Raw genomic sequence first — 22,819 nt, forward strand, 5'->3', positions numbered from 1 at the left:
AATCTTGATATATTGTGTATTCTGCCATTTGCTATTATGTAATTTGAATTGTTTGACGCTCTGTACTGTGAGGAAGCTGTTTTCTGCTCAGCAACAGTCAGTGAGTAGGGTCAGAAAGTGTTAAAGTTTTTATTAAACCATAGTGGAAGGTGTTAAGGTCTAGGGACAGTGACACTTTCCTTCTAAAAGATGAGGTAGGGCCCAGTGTATGACAGAGACAGATGTTAGGTATACACTCGCTGACAGAAGTTGTGCCACTTATTCATGTTATGTAAATAAAAGTTTAAAACCTGACTTTAAATTCATCCATTAATTATATAAATTACTCTTTTGAAAGCTGAAACCCTCCCAAATTTGGTTTAGGTTATGAAAATAAAGTTGCTGCAAAGCTGAAATATTGTTCGTTTAATGAACACAGAAAGGTCAGATTTTGGCAAGACAAAAGTTTTGTCGCCCACAGAAAGTAATGTGAAATTAAAAAAATAATTAACTTCTAATACAAAGATATCTTGCATTTCATTGGTGAATGAAGTTATGGTGCTATTAGAGCCATATTTAATATTTTGTGTGACTTCCATGAGCTTGAAGGACTGCATCCATGCAGTTCCACAATGATCAGTCATCAGGAATAGCAAAGAATGCAGTCTTACATGCCTCCCAGAGTTCATCTAGATTCTTTGGTTTTATCTTCCAAGCTTCCTCTTTCATCATACCCCAAACATGCTCAATGATGTTCATGTCTGGTGACTCTGCTGGCCAGTCCTTGAGCCCCTTGATCTTCTTTGCCAGGAGGAACTTTGTTGTAGAGATGGATGTATGAGATGGAGCACCATCCTGCTGCAGAATTTGACCCCTTTTATGATTGGGAATGTAAGAGGTAGCTAATACTTCTTGATATTTTAGGCTATTGATATTGCCTTCCACCTTGCAAATGTTTCGCACACTCCCATACTGAATGTAACCCCAGACCATGATCTTTCCACCACCAAACATAACTATTTTCTGGGTGTATTTTGGATCCATACAGGCTCCAGTAGGTCTCCTGCAGTATTTGCGGCGGCTGTGGTGTAATTCTACTTAAGATTCATCAGAGAAATCCACCTTCTGCCACTTATCCAGCATCCATCTGTTTAGCAGGCTGTGGGACTTGGCAAATGCCACACAGTTTTTTAATTGCCTTTTATTTAGTGCTGGCTTCTGGGCACTGATTTGACCATGGAGGCCATTTCGAGACAGAATCCTACAAACTGTTCTAGTTGACACAGGGACTTGAGGTGACCAGGCCTGTTGGAGCTCTGCTGCAGTGGAAGAGGGGCTGGCTTTGGATTTCCTCCTGAGCAGTTGTCTTGCAGGGTCTGTCAGACCTGGGCTTGTCAAAAACATCTCCTGTCTCTTCATATCTTTTTTTAATTCTTTATACTTGACGCTGAGACACATTAAAGGTGCCACCACGTCTGCAGTGGATCTGATCTTCAGCCTCTTGATAATCAAGGCTTTGGTCGCAGGGTGAATTTTTGGGATGTTGTCAGAGGTCAAGTTGCAGTTCAACTGAAGGTGTGGGGTGCTGGGTTTCTTTTTATACACACCCACTAATTAACCGATCATTTAGTGACACAGGTGAGGATGTAAACTAGGATTGGGTGCATTATATGACAAGGCGACAAAACTTTTGTCTCGCCAAAATCTGACCGTTCTGTGTTCATTAATTGATCAATATTTCAGCTTTCCAGCAACTTTATTTTCATAACCTAAAATAATTTGGGAAGGTTTCAGCTTTCAAAAGAGTAATTTATAAAACCAATGGATGAATTTAAAGTCAGGTTATAAGCTTTTATTTACATAACATGGATAAGCGACAGAACTCTCTCAGAGAGTGTAAGCAGTCTGCAGATCAACATGACTTAGGTGCCCCTAAAGTGAGTATAGCAAGATCCTGAGGCAAGAGAGAGAGAGAAAGCTGTATGAGACACAGATTGAAGGACAAAGTAAAGTTAAAGGACTGACCAAAGGACTAAGGGTACTTTCACACTTTCGTTGTGCGGCATCCGTCACAATGCGTTGTGTGACGCATGTGACTGATGCGTTGTAAATAGTGTGATAATAAAGGCAACGGATTCCTATGAAATAACGTATTACGTTCTTTTAGTTTTCTTTAGCTGAGAGAGAGAGAGCCCCCATCATCACCGTACTGTCACGCTCCCCGGGTCCTCTGCTCCGCTCCCCGGGTCCTCTGCTCCGCTCCCCGGGTCCTCTGCTCCGCTCCCCGGCTCACCTGCCACGCTCCCCGCTCTCCAGCCTCCAGTGCCCGCGCTTCCCAGGCCTCCTGGTCCCCGCTCCCGGCGCCCGTCGGCTTCCCAGTCCATGGCCGGCTCTGCTGCGTCCTCCTCTCAGCTTCCTGTGTTGGCTTCTGGCACCCGGGCCGCGCGCATGCGCATTAGGGCGCGCGCGCGGTCACTGACCCTTTCTTAAAGGGCCAGTGTCCACTGACAGGAAATGATGCACACAGGTACAGGGTATATAGGGGGTTAATGTCCAAGGGAGCGGGGCCTGTTCTTCGTGTTTTCCCAAGCTAGGAGTCAGGTCTCCTTGTGTTCTGTGAGATACTTACCTCTCTGTCTTCTAGAGTCGATCCTGCATCGCCATCCGGTCCTGCTGTGTCTCGAACCCTGAACGCTGCCCATCTGCCATCCTGACAGTCCGTACCATCTCGGATCCCTGCGGTGACCCGTCATCTCGCTCCAACGGTTCCGGACCCCGCCTGACATCATCACGGCTTCCGAACCTGAGCTCCGTCACCCGGACCACCATCAGTGACCTCGTGGTCCCAGGGACTTCTCCATTGTCTTCCAGTGCACGGACTGTTCTGCTACCTAAAGTGCTCCGGCTACCGGACTCCTTTCCCTCATCAGGGAGTTCGGCCCAGTGGATCCACCTCCTGGGTCTGCCCGTCCATCTGGCCCTAACAGTAAGAACAGGCCATGGATCCCGCCGAAGCACTAGCGGCCTTGCATGAGGAACTCCAACGCCAGCGTGAGACCCAGACCCGCATGCTGAACTTTATGACTTCCGTGGACGCCCGCTTGAATACGCTACAAGCCTCAGTCACATCTTCAGCACCTCCGGCCTCCACTAGTCAATCCACGGCTCCCGCTCCCGTGGCAGCCTCCTCGGATGCTTCCAGACTTCGTTTGGCCTCACCACCCCGGTACGCCGGAGACCCCAAGACCTGCAGGGGGTTTATAAACCAATGCTCCCTTCATTTCACGCAGCTGCCACATTTGTTTGCCTCCGACCAAGCCAAAGTCGCCTTCATCATGTCTCACCTAGAGGGCGAGGCACTGGCGTGGATGAACCCCTTGTGGGAGAAGGAGGACCCTATGACCAAGAACCTCCAGGAGTTCCTGCAGGCCTTTCGCAGCACCTTTGACGAACCCGGACGCGCCTCCGCGTCTGCTTCATCTCTTCTCCGGTTACGTCAGGGAACTCTGACGGTGGGTCAATACGCCATCCGTTTCCGCACCTTGGCTTCAGAACTCGGGTGGAATAACGAGGCCCTAACCGCCGCCTTCTGGGAAGGACTCTCGGGTCGAATCAAAGATGAGCTGGCTGGACGTGACGTACCGTCCACCCTGGACGCCCTGATTACCCTAGCGACTAGAGTGGATATACGCTTTCAGGAGCGGTCCAAAGAGGTGTCCCGTGAGAGACGTCCGGTACGACATTCCTCTCCTCCACAGAAGCCCGCCGTACTCCAGTCAACGGCCTCAGGTGTCTCCGTCCATGAGCCCATGCAGATCGACCGTGTGCGACAGTCTGAACAACGTCGAGCAGAGCGGCTCGCCAGGGGTCTCTGCTTCTATTGCGGAGAGGGCACACACCTGCTACGTGCCTGTCCAGAGAGGCCGGGAAACTCCAAAGCCTAGGGTTGGTGGGAGAGGCCACCCTATGTGCTGGGACTCTCTCAGACCCGGTTACATGGACTGTGCAAGTGACAACGGGAGAGACGCGGTTTACGGCTGAGGCGTACCTTGATTCTGGGGCAGCAGGCAATTTCATCCAACAGGCCACGGTGGACAAGTACCAGGTGCCTGTTACTCCACTCGCCAAACCTCTTGTGATTGCCTCTGTGGATGGGAGACCCCTCTCTGACACCATCTCCTGGATCACCAAGCCGCTTGAACTGCGTATCGGTGCTCTGCACACCGAGAACATCGCTCTCTACGTCCTCCCGCATATGTCACATCAAATCCTGCTGGGCCTTCCCTGGTTGCGGACACACGAGCCTTCAGTCAGCTGGGGCACTGGCGATATCACTCGATGGGGCTCTTCTTGCCATGAGAAGTGTCTGAAGACCATACAACCTATCCGGCGACCTCCGGCTCCCGAGTCCCTACCGGGACAGCCTTCAGCCTATTGGTCCTTCGTAGACATCTTTGATAAGAAGGAGTCCGAAGTACTTCCGCCACATCGTCCTTACGATTGTGCCATTGACCTGCTCCCAGGAACTACACCACCTCGAGGACGGATATATCCACTGTCTCCAGCCGAAACAAGGGCCATGTCTACGTACATCACAGAGAGCCTGGCTAAGGGATTCATTCGGAGATCCTCCTCTCCTGCTGGAGCAGGCTTCTTCTTCGTAAAGAAGAAAGAGGGCGACCTACGCCCATGTATAGACTACCGGGGATTGAACCTAATCACCGTAAAGAACAAGTACCCCCTGCCGCTCATCCCCGAATTGTTTGATCGGCTCAGAGGAGCTCGTGTGTTCACCAAGTTGGATCTTCGGGGTGCCTACAACCTGGTCCGTATCCGCTCAGGGGATGAATGGAAGACCGCGTTCAACACTCGCGATGGGCATTATGAATACTGCGTGATGCCTTTCGGCCTGTGTAACGCACCAGCAGTCTTCCAAGAATTAGTGAACGATGTGTTCTGGGACCTTCTCTACGTCTGTGTGGTGGTGTATCTGGATGACATCCTTGTCTTCTCTCCGGACCTCCAGACCCACCGAGAGAACGTGCAACTGGTTCTACAAAGACTGAGAGAGAACCGTCTGTACGCCAAGTACGAGAAGTGTGTCTTCGAACAGTCTTCTCTCCCCTTCCTGGGGTACCTCATCACCGATACCGGACTGCAGATGGATCCAAAGAAGGTCTCTTCCGTTCTCGACTGGCCTCCTCCTTCTGGCCTGAAGGCAATCCAACGCTTTCTGGGATTCGCCAACTATTACCGCCAGTTCATTCCTCACTTCTCGGCTCTGACTGCTCCTCTCTCCGCCTTGACCAAGAAGGGGGCTAATCCAAAGGACTGGTCACCTGCGGCCGACGCCGCGTTTGGCTCTCTAAAGCAAGCCTTTGCCTCCTCTCCTGTACTCCACCGTCCAGAGTTAAACCGCCAGTTCACCTTGGAGGTGGATGCCTCCTCCTCGGGAGCCGGAGCAGTACTCATGCAGAGGTCCTCCTCCGGGAAGATGGTGACTTGCGGTTTCTTCTCCAAGAGCTTCTCCGCGCCTGAACGCAATTACACCATCGGTGACCGAGAGCTCTTGGCGGTGTGAGGTAGCACGGTCGGCTGCGCTGCAGAAGACACGGGATCCAGGCATTAAGGTTCACAGCACACGGTTTTAATGTCCAAACAAAAAAAAGTCCACAACAATATATACATGTGCCTCTCCAGCAGAGAACTCAGGGAGTTGTGTTCACTCCCTCACACCCGGCACACCTGCCCTCGTTCCTGTTTCCATTTAACCCTTCCTTCAGCCTGTAGGGAAACAGGATTAACCCTAGAGTGGATCCACTTTCTATCATGGAGTGAGCACAACCGGGGCGAGACATACCGGCCGTCACAGATAACCCCGGTCACAGTCTCACATACCCCCCCCTCAGTTCAAGCGTGCGGGGTTGAACTCCCGCCATCAAACACGGGCCGCGGGACAAGGCATCGGCGTTGCCCTGCAACCTACCGGCCCTATGTTCAACCGTAAACCGGAAGTTCTGCAGAGAAAGGAACCACCGGGTAACCCGGGCATTCCGTTCCTTGGCGGACCTCATCCAGACCAGTGGAGAGTGATCCGTCACCAAGCGAAACTGCCGTCCCAGCAGGTAATAGCGTAGGGACTCCAAGGCCCACTTGATCGCCAGGCACTCCTTCTCCACTACGCTATAATTTCGCTCGGGAGGGGTGAGCTTCCTACTTAAGAAGGTGACGGGGTGTTCCTCCCCCTGAACCACCTGAGACAGCACTGCCCCCAGGCCGACCTCTGAGGCGTCAGTCTGTACTATGAACTCCTTCCGGAAATCAGGGTGTACAAGAACGGGCTGTCCGCACAGGACCCCCTTCAGGGCCCGGAAGGAGTCCTCGGCCTGCGGAGTCCAGCGCACCATGACGGACTTCTTGCCTTTGAGAAGGTCCGTCAAGGGGGCTGATAGTCCCGCAAAATCCTTTACAAACCTCCTGTAGTATCCCACGATACCCAGGAAGGCCCTAACCTGCTTCGTGGTCAGGGGTCTAGGCCACTTCTGGATCGCCTCAACCTTGTTAATTTGGGGCTTAATCACTCCTTGGCCTATCACGTAGCCCAAGTAGCGGGCTTCCGTGAGTCCCAACGCACATTTCTTGGGATTGGCTGTCAATCCGGCTGTTCGAAGCGCGTCCACCACCGCTTGTACCTGTTCCAAGTGGGTCTGCCAATCGGAGCTGTAAATAATGATGTCATCAAGGTACGCTGATGCATACGCCTGGTGGGGTTCCAGCACTAAGTCCATCAACCTCTGGAACGTGACTGGAGCGCCATGTAACCCAAAAGGCAAGACAACATAGTGGAAGAGACCCTCCGGCGTAACAAAAGCGGTTTTCTCCTTGGAGGACTCCGTCAGTGGCACCTGCCAGTACCCCTTGGTCAGGTCAAGCATGGTAAAATACCGCGCCTGTCCCAGCCTATCAATCAGCTCATCCACTCTGGGCATGGGGTAGAGATCGAACTTGGATATTTCGTTCAATCTCCTAAAGTCATTGCAGAACCTTAAGGAGCCATCGGGTTTTGGTATTAGGACAATCGGACTAGCCCATTCACTCCGGGATTTTTCGATGACCCCCAGGCGTAACATTGTCTTTACTTCCTCCGATATGGCTTGTCGTCGAGCCTCCGGTACCCGGTATGACTTCAGGCGTACCTTCAGGTGGGGCTCGGTGACAATATCATGTCGTATCAGACTGGTCCTACCGGGCATCTCGGAGAAGACATCGGGGTTCTGCTGAACCAACCGTCTGGCCTCTCGCCTCTGAGTCTTGGTGAGGGCTTCTCCAATCCTTACTTCCGGTTCGTCCTCTCCGGAGGTCGCTGGAGCCGGAGGTAAACGACCCGAAGAGGAGGGAGATGGGGAAAAAACAGCCATCAGGCTTTCCCGTTCCTGCCAGGGTTTTAATAGGTTGACATGGTATATTTGTTCAGGTTTCCGCCTACCGGGCTGCAATACTTTATAGTTAACCACCCCGACTCTTTCCTTTATCTCGTAGGGGCCTTGCCACTGAGCCAGGAATTTACTCTCCGCCGTGGGGATTAATACCAACACCCGATCCCCGGGTTTAAAGGTCCGCACAGTGGCTTGTCTATTGTAGCGGCCGCTTTGCGCGGCCTGAGCCTCCTGTAAATGCTCCTTCACAATTGGCATGACCGCGCTTATGCGGTTCTGCATACCCAAAATGTGTTCAATCACACTTTTATGGGGGGTGGGCTCTTGCTCCCATGTTTCCTTTGCCAGGTCCAACAATCCCCGGGGATGTCGCCCGTATAACAACTCAAAAGGCGAAAACCCCGTGGATGCCTGTGGCACCTCACGGATGGCAAACATCAAATAAGGAAGCATCATATCCCAGTCTTTCCCGTCTTTTGAAATCACCCTTTTTAGCATGGTTTTCAGGGTTTTATTGAAACGCTCGACTAAACCGTCCGTTTGAGGATGATACACAGACGTACGCAACTGCTTGATCTGGAGTAGCCGGCATAGCTCTTTGGTCACTTTAGACATGAATGGGGTCCCCTGATCCGTAAGGATCTCCTTGGGCAACCCCACCCGGCAGAACACAGCAAACAACTCCCGAGCTATAAGCTTTGCTGCAGTATGTCTGAGAGGTATCGCCTCGGGATACCGGGTGGCATAGTCAACGATCACTAGGATGTGTTGGTGCCCTCGAGCGGACTTTACGAGGGGCCCCACCAGATCCATCCCTATCCGTTCAAAAGGGACTTCTATAATGGGTAACGGTACCAATGGACTGCGAAAATGGGTCAGGGGTGCGGTAAGCTGACACTCCGGGCAGGTTTCGCAGAACCGTTTTACCTCCCCAAAGACTCCGGGCCAATAGAACCTTTGCAATATTCGCTCCTGCGTTTTCTTGACCCCTAGGTGGCCACTCATCAGGTGTTTATGAGCCAAGTCGAGGACCCGCCGACGATGCGGCTGGGGCACCACCAACTGCTCTACCCCCACGCCCCGTATTTCATCTACCCGGTAGAGTAAATCCTGCTTAAGAGCGAAATGGGGGTACCTTACCTGGGCACCGGGCAGCTGTGCCACCCCATCAATTACTGTCACCCGACTCCGGGCATGTATTAATGTAGGGTCCTGGAGTTGGGCAGTCCCAAACGTATCCGGGGACGCCTCCAACTCCGGGATGGGTTCGACCGTCTCAGCCTCTCCTGCCAATACCTCTAGGGGCGACCTATCGGGTTCACATTCTGTCCCTATCATGGGGACCCCTACGGCAGGTGTCCCGGATTCAGGATTGTAGGGCTCAGGTCCCGGACTGACCAATATCTGAGGAGACTTAGGGGGTCCCTTCCATAAAGTCCAAAAATAGGGCAGATCCCTTCCTAGGATCACGTCATAAGGAAGAGTGTTAAGAAGTCCCACCTCATGTTGCACCTGACCGCAAGGTGCTGTGATGGTGACAATCCCCGTGGGATAGTCTCGGCGGTCCCCATGTATGCAAACCACCCCCACGGTACGTCCTGTGGCCTTTACTTTAGCCCTCAAGGTGGATCGCACAAGGGTCACTAAGCTTCCGGAATCCAACAATCCTGTAACCGGACATCCATTCACCTGTATTTGGCACAAGTGGGGCTCCGTCTCTGGGGAGACCAGGTCAGCGGTACACACCACCTGAGCATACATTGAACCCCGCCGGGTAACCCCACAATCCATGGGCTCCGTGGTGAGTGGACACTGGGCTTCCATATGTCCCACCCGCTGGCACCGCCAACATCTAATGGGGACGGAAACCCCCTTGACGGGTTGTCGTTTAGGGTACAGAACCTTCCGGACCTCAGGATTGGCGGCCGCGGCCTCAGGCGGGACGGTAGGGGACTCCTGCACCGTTGTCGGCGGTGGGTCCTTGGCCCTAGGCTTGGAGGGGCCGGACCGACGGGCGGTACGCAAAGTCTCAGTGTCCCATATCAAGTCCTGCGTAGCCACATGCCGCTCTACCAGGGACACTAACTGGTCCAGGGTACTCGGGTCACCCTGTCCTACCCACCGTTGAACGGTGACGGGTAAAGTGCGCACAAAACGATCCACTACTACCCTTTCCACCATTTGCGCCGGGCTCAGAGTGTCAGGCTGCAACCATTTTTTTACAAGATGCAACAAGTCATAGGCCTGGGAGCGTACGGGTTTGGCTTCCTCATAGAACCACTGATTTACCCGCTGAGCCCGTACATAGGTATTCACCCCCAACCGTGCCAGTATTTCGGCTTTTAGGGTCACATAGTCAATGGCGTCCTCGGTACAGAGGTCCAGGTACGCTTTTTGGGGTTCCCCCGTCAGATAGGGCGACAATACCTCAGCCCACTGGGGGGTCGGCAGCTTTTCCCGCTCGGCCACCCGCTCAAACACCGCCAGGAACGCTTCCACATCATCCCCCGGGGTCATCTTTTGCAACGCTTGTCTCACCGCTTTCCGGACGCTGCCGTCATCACCCGGTCCCGGGGTTGTTGCTGCTGGTCCGGCACGGATCGACTTGGCCAGGAGAACCATCTGTTCTTGGTGCCTTTTTTCCTGCGCTTGCAAGGATTGCTGCTGACGTTCCAACGCCCGGAGCAGGTGTGCATTGGTCTGTTGCTTCTGTGCATTAGCCTGTTGTTGCTGTGCATTAGCCTCTTGTAGCTGTGCATTAGTCTGTTGCTGCTGCCTTAGTATGTCCTCCATGGCGTCACCGGGTTTGGGCTGTAGTATAGCCGCTCGGATCCAGGACATGTGCTGCTGGGTCACCAGGGATGATGCTACACCTCACCGGCTGTCATGCCCGCATTCTCCACCATATGTGAGGTAGCACGGTCGGCTGCGCTGCAGAAGACACGGGATCCAGGCATTAAGGTTCACAGCACACGGTTTTAATGTCCAAACAAAAAAAAGTCCACAACAATATATACATGTGCCTCTCCAGCAGAGAACTCAGGGAGTTGTGTTCACTCCCTCACACCCGGCACACCTGCCCTCGTTCCTGTTTCCATTTAACCCTTCCTTCAGCCTGTAGGGAAACAGGATTAACCCTAGAGTGGATCCACTTTCTATCATGGAGTGAGCACAACCGGGGCGAGACATACCGGCCGTCACAGATAACCCCGGTCACAGTCTCACAGCGGTCAAACTGGCTCTGGAAGAATGGCACTATCTTCTGGAAGGAGCAGTGTACCCTGTCATTATTTACACGGACCACAAAAACCTGGAATACCTGCGGACTGCTCAGCGACTGAACCCACGGCAAGCCAGGTGGTCCTTGTTCTTTGCCCGGTTCGACTTCCAGCTTCACTTCTGACCCGCGAACAAGAATGTACGCGCTGATGCCTTGTCTAGGTCTTTCATGCCCATGGAGCAGGAGGAAGAGACATCTCAACCCATCATCTGTCCAAGTAAGATTATTCCAGTGGCTCCTGTCACCCTGGCCCAGATACCGCCTGGGAAGACCTATGTCTCTGAGACTGACAGGCAAAAACTGTTACACTGGGGCCATGCCTCGAAAACAGCCGGTCATGCAGGTCAGAAGAAAACATGGAGTGCGATCGTGCGTCATTACTGGTGGCCATCCCATCGCACGGACGTCGCCTCTTTTGTCTCTGCCTGCTCCTCCTGTGCCAGGAACAAGACTCCCAAACACCTGCCATATGGCCGTCTTCTGCCTCTGCCCATACCCTCAGTTCCCTGGCAACACATAGCGATGGACTTTATTACGGACTTGCCATTGTCCTCCGGACACACAGTCATATGGGTCGTGGTGGATCGGTTCTCTAAAATGGCCCATTTCGTTCCTATGGCTGGACTGCCCTCTGCCCAGGAACTCGCGGACGCCTATATACAACACATCTTCCGCTTGCATGGCTTTCCATCACACATCGTGTCCGATAGAGGAACTCAGTTCACCTCCCGCTTCTGGAGGGCTCTCTGTAAGCATCTGGGAGTGACTCTGGACTTTTCTTCGGCCTACCATCCTCAGTCGAACGGCCAAGTAGAACGGGTCAATCAGATATTGACCTCTTTCTTACGTCACTACGTCAACGCCCATCATGACGATTGGTCCACGCTTCTTCCTTGGGCTGAATTCTCCCATAATCACCACGTCAGTGAGTCCTCCTCCAGTTCTCCCTTCCATGTCGTCTACGGACTTCAGCCGTCTGTCCCATTGCCTGTATCCTCTTCCTCGGACATCCCTGCTGCTGATGCAGTACTCCGTGACTTTGCCTCCATTTGGGACTCAGTTAAGGCGTCCCTTGCACGTGCATCCCTGCGGATGAAGAGACACGCGGACAAGAGACGTCTGGATCCTCCGTGTTTCTCCCCGGGAGATCTCGTCTGGCTTGCTTCCAAGTACATCCGACTGAAGATACCATCCTACAAGCTGGGACCTCGTTACATCGGACCGTTTAAAGTCCTCGGCAAGATCAATGAGGTCTCCTATAAACTGCAGCTCCCGGCCACGATGAGGATACCCAACTCCTTCCACGTCTCTCTGCTCAAGCCGGTTGTCCTTGGTCCCTTCTCCGCTGCCGCCAGTCCGGCTCCTCCTCCTATTGCTGAGGACGACATCTATGCGGTAAGGGATATCGTGGCCATGAAGACCGTACGAGGTCGACAGTACTTCCTGGTGGACTGGGAAGGGTATGGCCCTGAGGATAGGTCCTGGGAGCCCAGGGAGAACGTGGGCACTCCTCTGATCCGTGCCTTCCTGTCCCGGTTGCGGGGAGGGGGGCGTGGGGGGGGGTACTGTCACGCTCCCCGGGTCCTCTGCTCCGCTCCCCGGGTCCTCTGCTCCGCTCCCCGGGTCCTCTGCTCCGCTCCCCGGCTCACCTGCCACGCTCCCCGCTCTCCAGCCTCCAGTGCCCGCGCTTCCCAGGCCTCCTGGTCCCCGCTCCCGGCGCCCGTCGGCTTCCCAGTCCATGGCCGGCTCTGCTGCGTCCTCCTCTCAGCTTCCTGTGTTGGCTTCTGGCACCCGGGCCGCGCGCATGCGCATTAGGGCGCGCGCGCGGTCACTGACCCTTTCTTAAAGGGCCAGTGTCCACTGACAGGAAATGATGCACACAGGTACAGGGTATATAGGGGGTTAATGTCCAAGGGAGCGGGGCCTGTTCTTCGTGTTTTCCCAAGCTAGGAGTCAGGTCTCCTTGTGTTCTGTGAGATACTTACCTCTCTGTCTTCTAGAGTCGATCCTGCATCGCCATCCGGTCCTGCTGTGTCTCGAACCCCGAACGCTGCCCATCTGCCATCCTGACAGTCCGTACCATCTCGGATCCCTGCGGTGACCCGTCATCTCGCTCCAACGGTTCCGGACCCCGCCTGACATCATCACGGCTTCCGAACCTGAGCTCCGTCACCCGGACCACCATCAGTGACCTCGTGGTCCCAGGGACTTCTCCATTGTCTTCCAGTGCACGGACTGTTCTGCTACCTAAAGTGCTCCGGCTACCGGACTCCTTTCCCTCATCAGGGAGTTAGGCCCAGTGGATACACCTCCTGGGTCTGCCCGTCCATCTGGCCCTAACACGTACGCACACCGGCACTACCGCACCCATCATCACCGCACAGACCGGCACTACCGCCCCCATCATTACCACACACACACTGGCTCTACCTGAGTGACGTCACCGCTGACAGCGCGATTCACCTCAGTTGCTGCATGGAACTCACAGTGAGCGGTGGTATTCTGCGGCCGCTCCTGTCAGCTTCCAATGTTGCAGAGCTGAAAGCGTCGTGGGACCTCGTGTGGATTACGTCAGACCTGGAGGGGTATTTGGGATTAATAAAGTGGTGAAAGAGGGTGTTTTTTTGTCTTTTATTTCAAATAAAGAATTTTTCGTTGTTTGTGTTTATTTACTTTCACTACAGATTAATCATGGGCGGTGTCTCATAGATGCCTGCTATGATTAACCTAGGACTTTGTGGCAGCTATGGGCTGCCATTAACTCCTTATTACCCCGATTGCCACCACACCAGGGCAAATCGGGATGAGCCGGGTAGAGTCCCGGGACTGTCACATCTAATGAATGCGGCAATTCCGGGCGGCTGCTGGCTGATATTTTTAGGCTGGGGGGCTCCCCATAACATGGGGCTCCCCATCGTGAGAATACCAGCCTTCAGCCGTGTGGCTTTATCTTGGTGGTATCAAAATTGGGGGGGACCGCACGCCGTTTTTTTAAATTATTTATCTGTTGTACTGAACGATATAGACCCGCCCACCAACGGCTGTGATTGGTTGCAGTGAGACAGCTGTCACTCAGCGTGGGGGCTCGTCTGACTGCAACCAATCATAGGCGCCGGTGGGTGGGGGAAGCAGTGAATACGAGATGGAATAATGAGCGGCCAGCATTTTCAAAAGCAGGAGAAGCCGCCAGAGCTTTGTGACAGCTGTGCAGTGCCGTGCCAGTGATCGGTGAGTATGAGAAAGGGGGTGAGAGGCAGAGACTGACTGACAGAGAGAGATAGAGACAGAGAGAGAGACCTGGAGTGCTTTGAAACGATTTAGAACGTTCTGCTGGACATGCTTAGCATGCTCAGTAGAATGTGACTGAATCCTGCCGAGTGCGTTTTTTTACACAAGCAAAAAACGTTACATTGCACATTCCTTCTGCCCGACGGTCATGGACGGTCACTGACAAAACGACTGATGCGCCTCGGGGCGGATGCAACGCAAGACCATCTGTTGCAATCCGCCCTTAATAGAAGCCTATGAGAAGTAAACAGATTCCTGCAACGGTTACCGTAATTCCTCAAGGGTTACAACGGATGCCGCACAATGTAAGTGTGAAAGTACCCTTAAAGTAATGGAAAGAGACCGATCCTGGTACAGGACGGAGCAGGAAGTGATACAAAGTGAGTGTGTTCCCCATCGTCAGTGAGCTGAAAGCTCTGTCCAATATATCACTGAGACGGTTTATAATCTATGTTCACTAATTTAAGTAATTCACTGGCTTATGTCAACAAAATAATTAAAATATAACTTTTATTATTATCATTTAAAATGGCCATGACTGTTTCACTAATTTTCTGAAGCCTATCTAAGTCCGAATATTTACAAAACAACCGGCCTCAGATACTAATATTTTTACAGACCAAACTACAGTTAATATCACCAAGCTACTGCAGAATTTATTCAATATGTATGTATCCAGCACCTATTTATAAAGTGACTAGTGCCTATAAATTTACAACATCTATTCCATCTTAGCACTATACTGTACTGTATATAATAAGTCACCTATCCCCCACAGTTCTTCACACATACAGTACCAGCACCTTGTTTTTAAAGTGACTCGTGCCTGGCAGTAAAATCTGTGGACACTCAGAGGGCTATTCACATTAGTGCCTAGTTACAGGGTGGACTATTGTCGCGGGCGGGGGACAGATCACAACCGGGGGGCCGCTCGAGGCACTCTGATCCGGGCGGTGGCTGTGGCTCGAGTGGCAGCCGGATCCGGGGCTCGCGCAGCCGTCCGTCGCTCACGAGTGAAAAGGGGTTATTTACAGGGGATAGAGTCTTTGTCAGTGACGCCACCCGTGGGTTGCGGTGAGGGATGGTGACACTGCCGCTGCCTTGTATGTGGGTGCCCGGGGCTGATGGAGCGGGGCAGCAAGGTGGGATCCCCTCCACGGGTAGGGGAGGTGTAGTCCCGGGGCCCAGGGTATTGTGAGAGGTTGCAGGGAGCAGGAAACTCACAGTTCGGTTGTTGTGGTGCTGGATGAGCTGCTGATGATTTGGATGGTCAGTGACCACACACAGTCTGTATTGTAAACCAAATTGCCAATGGCCGGTCACCTTTGGCGGGTGTCTTCGGGTCCCACACCCAGATATACAGCCAGGGGCCCTTTCTTCCACACTGTCTGTCTGTCTCTCTCTTGTCTGGACTAGTCCGCCTGAATGGCCTCAGGACCGGATACCCTCTCTCGGCACCGGCTACAACCCTGTCCCAGTCAGCCTCAGGTTCCCCGCGACTGGATCTCCGTGCCTGTGGCCCTCACTGCCACCTAGTCCGGTAGTCCAGGGCTCCAACTCCGACTACCAACCTCTCCAGGGAGCTCCAACTCCCTCCTATCAGCTCTTCACTGACTACAGCTCAAACTGAAAGTAAACTCTGCTCTGTCACTTCCTAAGCTCTTCTCTGATCCCTCCCATTTTCCTTGATTGGCTGGTGTATATCTGTGTGGGGACTGTGTTGGTGCCAAGGAGGAGAATGGCCTGCACTTTGGTGGATTTGTGCAGGCTCTGTGACAACCTGGTTTTGCCAGGGCGTCACACTATGATACTATGTCTGTATTCCTATTCACACAAGTACAGGGTAGGCTATGATATTATGCCTCTATATGTATTCAGCACCTATTTATAAAGTGACTGACTAGTGCCTAATAATTTATCATATCTATTGCACCCTGGCACTGTATATGATAGTCACCTATCTCCCACAGTTCCTCATACATACAGTACCAGCACCTTATTTTTAAAGTGACTCGTGCCTGGTTCTAAAAACTGTAAACACTCATAGAGGACTGTTCACATTAGTGCATGGATACAGGGCAGGCTATGATACTATGCCTTATTTCCCTGTCACCTCTATAGAGGGCTATTCACATTGGCCCATAGAAACAGGGCAGGCTATAATGCTATTCCTGTATTCTCCTGTCAACCTCTACTGAAAAGTTTTCCAGTGTTTCACACTAATCCTATGGTTTGGAGAGCAGTCTCTGTACCCTGCCTACATTAAGCTCCTGCCTCACTCATGTTACATCTCCTCCACCTCAACGCGTTTGGTCTCACATATATTGGTGAGACACATCACGAGGCTAATTGGAGCACCCCACTATCACTGATTTACAGGGGCACATTATAATAACGGCGCAGATATTCCTCAGTACATTGTCATTGTCAGTAGCGGGCACCGCGCCTAGACGCGCTGCTGATATAGATGATTGCCCGCCCCCTTCCTTCCTGACGCACCTCCTGTGTTAGCCAATTACATGGTCTTTCTCACCGGATCAATCATGTGTGAATACGTCACACAGGATTCCTCAGTATCATCTATCAGAGGGCATCTCCGTTGCTAGGAGTCAGAAAGACACTGTCCTCTCCTGGAATCCATGTAAGTTACAATCAACTCAGACATAGCAGCGACGTGTATCAAACAGTATTGTCACTGATCAATTTCAACATACATCCTATACTTTATATGATTTTCTTCACTCAAAAGCCATTTAACCCCTTAACGACCACGGACAGTAAAGTTACGGCCTAGCGGTTAGTGTTAATTCCCACCTGCTGCTGCAGGCTGCAGGTGGGGGTCCACGCACATGTCAGCTAATTTATACAGCTGACATGTGTGCCTAGAAAGTACAAGTGGAATCGCCATCTACCCGTACCTGTTAATTCCTTAAATGGCGCTGTCAAGATGTGACATCACCATATTAATGGCAATGTGTAAATATCCTACAACTAACCAGGAGATAAAAGCCAGTAACTTCAAATCAGACTGGGAATCAGACATTAGCTTGACTAGAGGGCCCTAAATTAAACCAGAGCAAGAATTAAATCCAGCATTCTCAGGCAGGAATAGATTAAAAAATCCTTTTATTTCTTCATTAAAAATTCATGACAGATGATATCCACCAGAAACAAGACATATTATCCAACGCGTTTCGACAGAAAAAATATCGCTAAGTCTTATTCATGAACAATGAATCAACCATCAATAAGAGTTAGCAATATTTTTTCTGTCAAAATGCGTCCACATGCCATATGTCATGAATTTTTAATGAAGAAATAAAAAGATTTTTTAATCTATTCTTGCCTGAGACCCGCTGGATTTAATTCTTGCTCTGGATTCTGCTTATTCCCTACCTGGGATTTCCGTGCGAACCACGTCACCCCAGACCTGAACTACGGTGAGCTGGCTATTTGTTCATGTTGATGCCCTAAAATAAAACACACAAAGGACAACTGCTCCTTGATTCTCCTTAAACTCAACAAATCCATTCTGAAGGTCCATTCACTCTTGCCCTTTAATATATTTCTATTATGGAAAGTTGAATCTGCTGCTGGTTTGTCGAATTGTGGGTTACGGCCATGTTCTGTAGTCAGACAATCTGGCAGCACTTTAAATGAGGGCAGTGGAGGAGCCTCCAGTGGAACATCCGGTGACCTGACTGCTGTAATGTCGGACTGCGGGTTACGTGTCCCGCAGTCTGGCAGTCAGGTCACATGAGATAACACTGTGGGAACCCGGATGGGATCTCTGGTAAACTGAGTGACGTCACCTGCTCACAGCCAGGTCCCTATCAGCTGTCAGTGGTTCACGGAGCCTGCAGAGAGCAAACGTGTTTTTCCTCTCTGTAGCCTCTGGATTTAGCAGAGCTGAGGATCGTCGAGGGACTTCGTATGGATCATGTCAGATCTGCAAGATTTTAAACTAGTTGTAGTACCCGGTGTTGCCCGGGATAGTAACTCTCTCTGTCTCTCTCCCACTCTCCCAGTCTCTGTCTATCTTCGTCTCTGTCTCTATTGTTTGAGTCTCTCTGTCTCTGTCTGTCTGTCTCTCTTTCCCTGTCTGTATGTATCTGTCTGTCTGTCTCTGTCTGTCTGTCTCTTTCCCTGCCTGTCTCTGTCTGTCTCTTTATCTCTCTGTTTGTCTGAATGTCTCTGTCTGCCTGTCTCTGTCTGTCTCTTTCCCTGTGTGTTTCTGTCTGTATCTGTCTTTTTCTGTCTGTGTCTTTGTCTGTCTCTTTGTCTGTCTGTCTCTTTCCCTCTGTCTGTCTCTTTCCCTATCTGTTTATTTCCCTGTCTGTTTTTCCCCTGTCTGTCTCTTTCCCTGTCTGTCTGTCTCTCTCTGTCTGTCTGTCTATTTCCCTTTCTGTCTCTTTCCCTGTATGTCTATCTCTGTCTGCGTCTGTCTGTCTGTGTCTATCTGTTTCTGTCTATATGTTTGTCTGTATTTTCCCTGTTTGTATCTTTTCCTGTCTGTGTCTGTCTGTCTCTTTGTCTGTCTGTGTATATCTGTGTCTGTCTGTCTCTTTCTGTCTGTCTATCTCTTTGTCTGTCTGTCTTTTTGTCTGTCTGTCTCTTTGTCTGTCTCTGCCTGTGTCTGTCTCTGTCTGTCTCTTTCCCTGTCTGTCTGTCTCTGTCTCTTTGTCTGTCTCTGTCTGTCTGTATCTTTCCTTGTCTGTCTCTTTCCCTGTCTGTCTTTTTCCCTCTCTACCTCTCTCTGTCTCTTTTTCTGTCTCTTTGTCTGTTGTATCTTTATCTGTCTATCTGTGTGTTTATCTCTTTCTGTATGTCTCCGTCTGTCTCTTTCCTGTCTGTCTCCTTCCCTGTCTTCCTCTGTCTGTCTGTCTCTTTCCCTGTCTGCCTCTTTCCCTGTCTGTCTCTGTTTCTTTCCCTATCTGTCTGTCTCTCGGCCTCTTTCCCTGTCTGTCTCTGTCTGTTTGGCTCTGCCTCTTTCCCTGTTTGTCTGTCTCTTTCTCTCTATCTGTCTCTCACTGACATATTACTTCACACATAAACTGTCTTAGGCCTCTGCCACACTCACGTGAAAATCACGCACGTGCCGCGAGACACGTAGTTTCCTTGCGTGTTGCGTTAGGTAAGTACGTGTCTCCAGTACGTGCGGGCCACGTGTGTTCTTCGTGTGCTATCCGCGATAACACACGGAGAACCGGTAATTTACATACTCACGTGGTACTCGCTACTGTCCAGGATACTGATCTTCGGCTCCAGCCATGCCCACTCCCCGCTGATGTTGCTTCCGGCCGAGCGGAGGGGCGGAGATCAGCGCCCGTGACATCACGCCCACCTCCTTAACACGCCCATAATGAGCGCCGGCCGGCAGCAACTGTTTGCAGCGGAAGATTCTGCAGGGCTGAAGGAGGTATTTGTTTTTTTTATTTTAAAATAATGACACGTGTTTCTCCAGCGCGTGTCACACTGGACCGCATCCACACTACATCCGTGTGGTACGGGTGCGGGCCGTGTGACACCCTTGATGCCGGAGAAAAACGGACATGTCGGCATTTTTTAAACACGTATAAACGTACAATCCACACGGACACATGTTCCGTGTGGATTTACGTTAATGTGCCTGTTACCATAGGGTAACATTGGTGTACGTGTGTATGTGTCTCCGGTACGTGAAAAACTACAAAACACGTACCGGAGGCACGAACGTGTGACACAGGCCCAATTCTAAGACAGTCCTTTGTTGCCTAAAGCAACCAATCAGCTCCTTTTAATGACCTGTAGCTCCCAGTTCCATTGACATTAATGTAAGCAGGTTTTTGGCGAACAATTGTAAAGCGCAAAGGTTAAATTTTCCCCTCAAAACATAGTATGTAATGTTCCCTGAGTCAAATGAGGCGGCTGTGCAAAATTTTCTGATTGTAAATACAACGGTCTGGATTCCTTTAGTGGACATACACACACATACACTCAGCTTTATATATTAAATAAAGGATTTTTTCAGTAATTGTGTTTTATTTCTTTTCACTTACAGGATTAGTAATAGGAGTGTCTCATGGATGCCTCACATTACTAATCCAGGGCTTGATGGCAGCTGTCATTTTTTGAGAAATCACAGCTGTCATTAACCCCTCATACTAACCCCAGGACTGGCACATCTATTGTGATGAGACAATTCTGGGCACCTGCTGGCTGGTATTTTAAAGCAGGGGAGGCCAATATCCATGGCTCCTCCCATCCTGATAACACTAGCCCCCAACTGTCTGCTTTACCGTGGCTGTTATCAAAATAGGGGGGACCCTAAGTCTTTTTTTCCCCTGTGAGACTGTGACTGGGGTTATCTATGACGGCCGGTATGTCTCGCCCCGGTTGTGCTCACTCCATGATAGAAAGTAAATCCACTCTAGGGTTAATGCTGTTTCCCTACAGGCTGAAGGAAGGGTTAAATGGAAACAGGAACAAGGGCAGGTGTGCCGGGTGTGAGGGAGTGAACAGAACTCCCTGAGCTCTCTGCTGGAGAGGCACATGTATATTGTTGTGGACTTTTGTTTGGACATTAAACCGTGTGCTGTGAACCTTAATGCCTGGATCCCGTGTCTTCTGCTGCGCAGCCGACCACGCTACCTCACATATGGTGGAGAATGCGGGCATGCCAGCCCGGTGAGGTGTAGTTTCCATTTCTGGTGACCCGGTAGCACATGTCCTGGATTCAAGCGGCTATACTACAGCCCAAACCCGGCAACGCCATGGAGGACATACTAAAGCAGCTGGCTCAGGCTACTGCACATCAACAACAGACTAATGCACAGCAACAACAGATGAATACACACCTGCTCCGGACGTTGGATCAGCAGCAGCAACAGCACCAGCAATCCTTGAAATTGCAGGAACAGAGGCACCAAGAACAGATGGTCCTCCTGGCCAAGTCGATCCGTGCCGGACCGGCAGCAACAACCCCGGGACCGGGTGACGACGGCAGCGTCCGGAAAGCGGTGAGACAAGCGTTGCAAAAGATGACCCCGGGGGATGATGTGGAAGCGTTCCTGGCGGTGTTTGAGCGGGTGGCCGAGCGGGAAAAGCTGCCGACCCCCCAGTGGGCTGAGGTATTGTCGCCCTATCTGACGGGGGAACCCCAAAAAGCGTACCTGGACCTCGGTACCGAGGACGCCATTGACTATGTGACCCTGAAAGCCGAAATACTGGCTCGGTTGGGGGTGAATACCTATGTACGGGCTCAGCGGGTAAATCAGTGGTTCTATGAGGAAGCCAAACCCGTACGCTCCCAGGCCTATGACTTATTGCATCTTGTAAAAAAGTGGTTGCAGCCTGACACTCTGAGCCCGGCGCAAATGGTGGAAAGGGTAGTAGTGGATCGTTTTGTGCGCACTTTACCCGTCACCGTTCAACGGTGGGTAGGACAGGGTGACCCGAGTACCCTGGACCAATTAGTGTCCCTGGTAGAGCGGCATGTGGCTACGCAGGACTTGATACGGGACACTGAGACTTTGCGTACCGCCCGTCGGTCCGGCCCCTCCAAGCCTAGGGCCAAGGACCCACCGCTGACAACGGTGCAGGAGTCCCCTACCGTCCCGTCAGAGGCCACACCCGCCATTCCTGAGGTCCGGAAGGTTCTGTACCCTAAACGACAACCCGTCAAGGGGGTTTCCGTCCCCATTAGATGTTGGCGGTGCCAGCGGGTGGGACATATGGAAGCCCAGTGTCCACTCACCACGGAGCCCATGGATTGTGGGGTTACCCGGCGGGGTTCAATGTATGCTCAGGTGGTGTGTACCGCTGACCTGGTCTCCCCAGAGACGGAGCCCCACTTGTGCCAAATACAGGTGAATGGATGTCCGGTTACAGGATTGTTGGATTCCGGGAGCTTAGTGACCCTTGTGCGATCAACCCTAAGGGCTAAAGTAAAGGCCACAGGACGTACCGTGGGGGTGGTTTGCATACATGGGGACCGCCGAGACTATCCCACGGGGATTGTCACCATCACAGCACCTTGCGGTCAGGTGCAACATGAGGTGGGACTTCTTAACACTCTTCCTTATGATGTGATCCTAGGAAGGGATCTGCCCTATTTTTGGACTTTATGGAGGGGACCCCCTAAGTCCCCTCAGATATTGGTCAGTCCGGGACCTGAGCCCTACAATCCTGAATCCAGGACGCCTGCCGTAGGGGTCACCATGATAGGGACAGAGTGTGAACCTGATAGGTCACCCCTAGAGGTATTGGCAGGAGAGGCTGAAATGGTCGAGCCCATCCCGGAGTTGGAGGCGTCCCCGGATACGTTTGGGACTGCCCAACTCCAGGACCCTACATTAATACATGCCCGGAGTCGGGTGACAGTAATTGACGGGGTGGCACAGCTGCCCGGTGCCCAGGTAAGGTACCCCCATTTCGCTCTTAAGCAAGATTTACTCTACCGGGTAGATGAAATACGGGGTGTGGGGGTAGAACAGTTGGTGGTGCCCCAGCCATATCGCCGGCGGGTCCTCGACTTGGCTCATAAACACCTGATGAGTGGCCACCTAGGGGTCAAGAAAACGCAGGAGCGAATATTGCAAAGGTTCTATTGACCCGGGGTTTTTGGGGAGGTAAAACGGTTCTGCGAAACCTGCCCGGAGTGTCAGCTTACCGCACCCCTGACCCATTTTCGCAGTCCGTTGGTACCGTTACCCATTATAGAAGTCCCTTTTGAACGGATAGGGATGGATCTGGTGGGGCTCCTCGTAAAGTCTGCTCGAGGGCACCAACACATCCTAGTGATCGTTGACTATGCCACCCGGTATCCAGAGGCGATACCTCTCAGACATACTGCAGC

General features: G+C 51.8%; 1 protein-coding gene across 1 annotated transcript in view; it reads left to right on the forward strand.

Annotated features, from left to right (window-relative positions):
- LOC142249912 (cytochrome P450 2D14-like) overlaps window positions 1-22,819 on the forward strand; it is a 180,606-nt gene that overhangs the window by 79,196 nt on the left and 78,591 nt on the right. The window lies entirely within an intron of this gene.

The sequence above is a fragment of the Anomaloglossus baeobatrachus genome, chromosome 8 (assembly GCF_048569485.1).
Source record: "Anomaloglossus baeobatrachus isolate aAnoBae1 chromosome 8, aAnoBae1.hap1, whole genome shotgun sequence".
In the NCBI taxonomy this organism is placed as follows: domain Eukaryota; kingdom Metazoa; phylum Chordata; class Amphibia; order Anura; family Aromobatidae; genus Anomaloglossus; species Anomaloglossus baeobatrachus.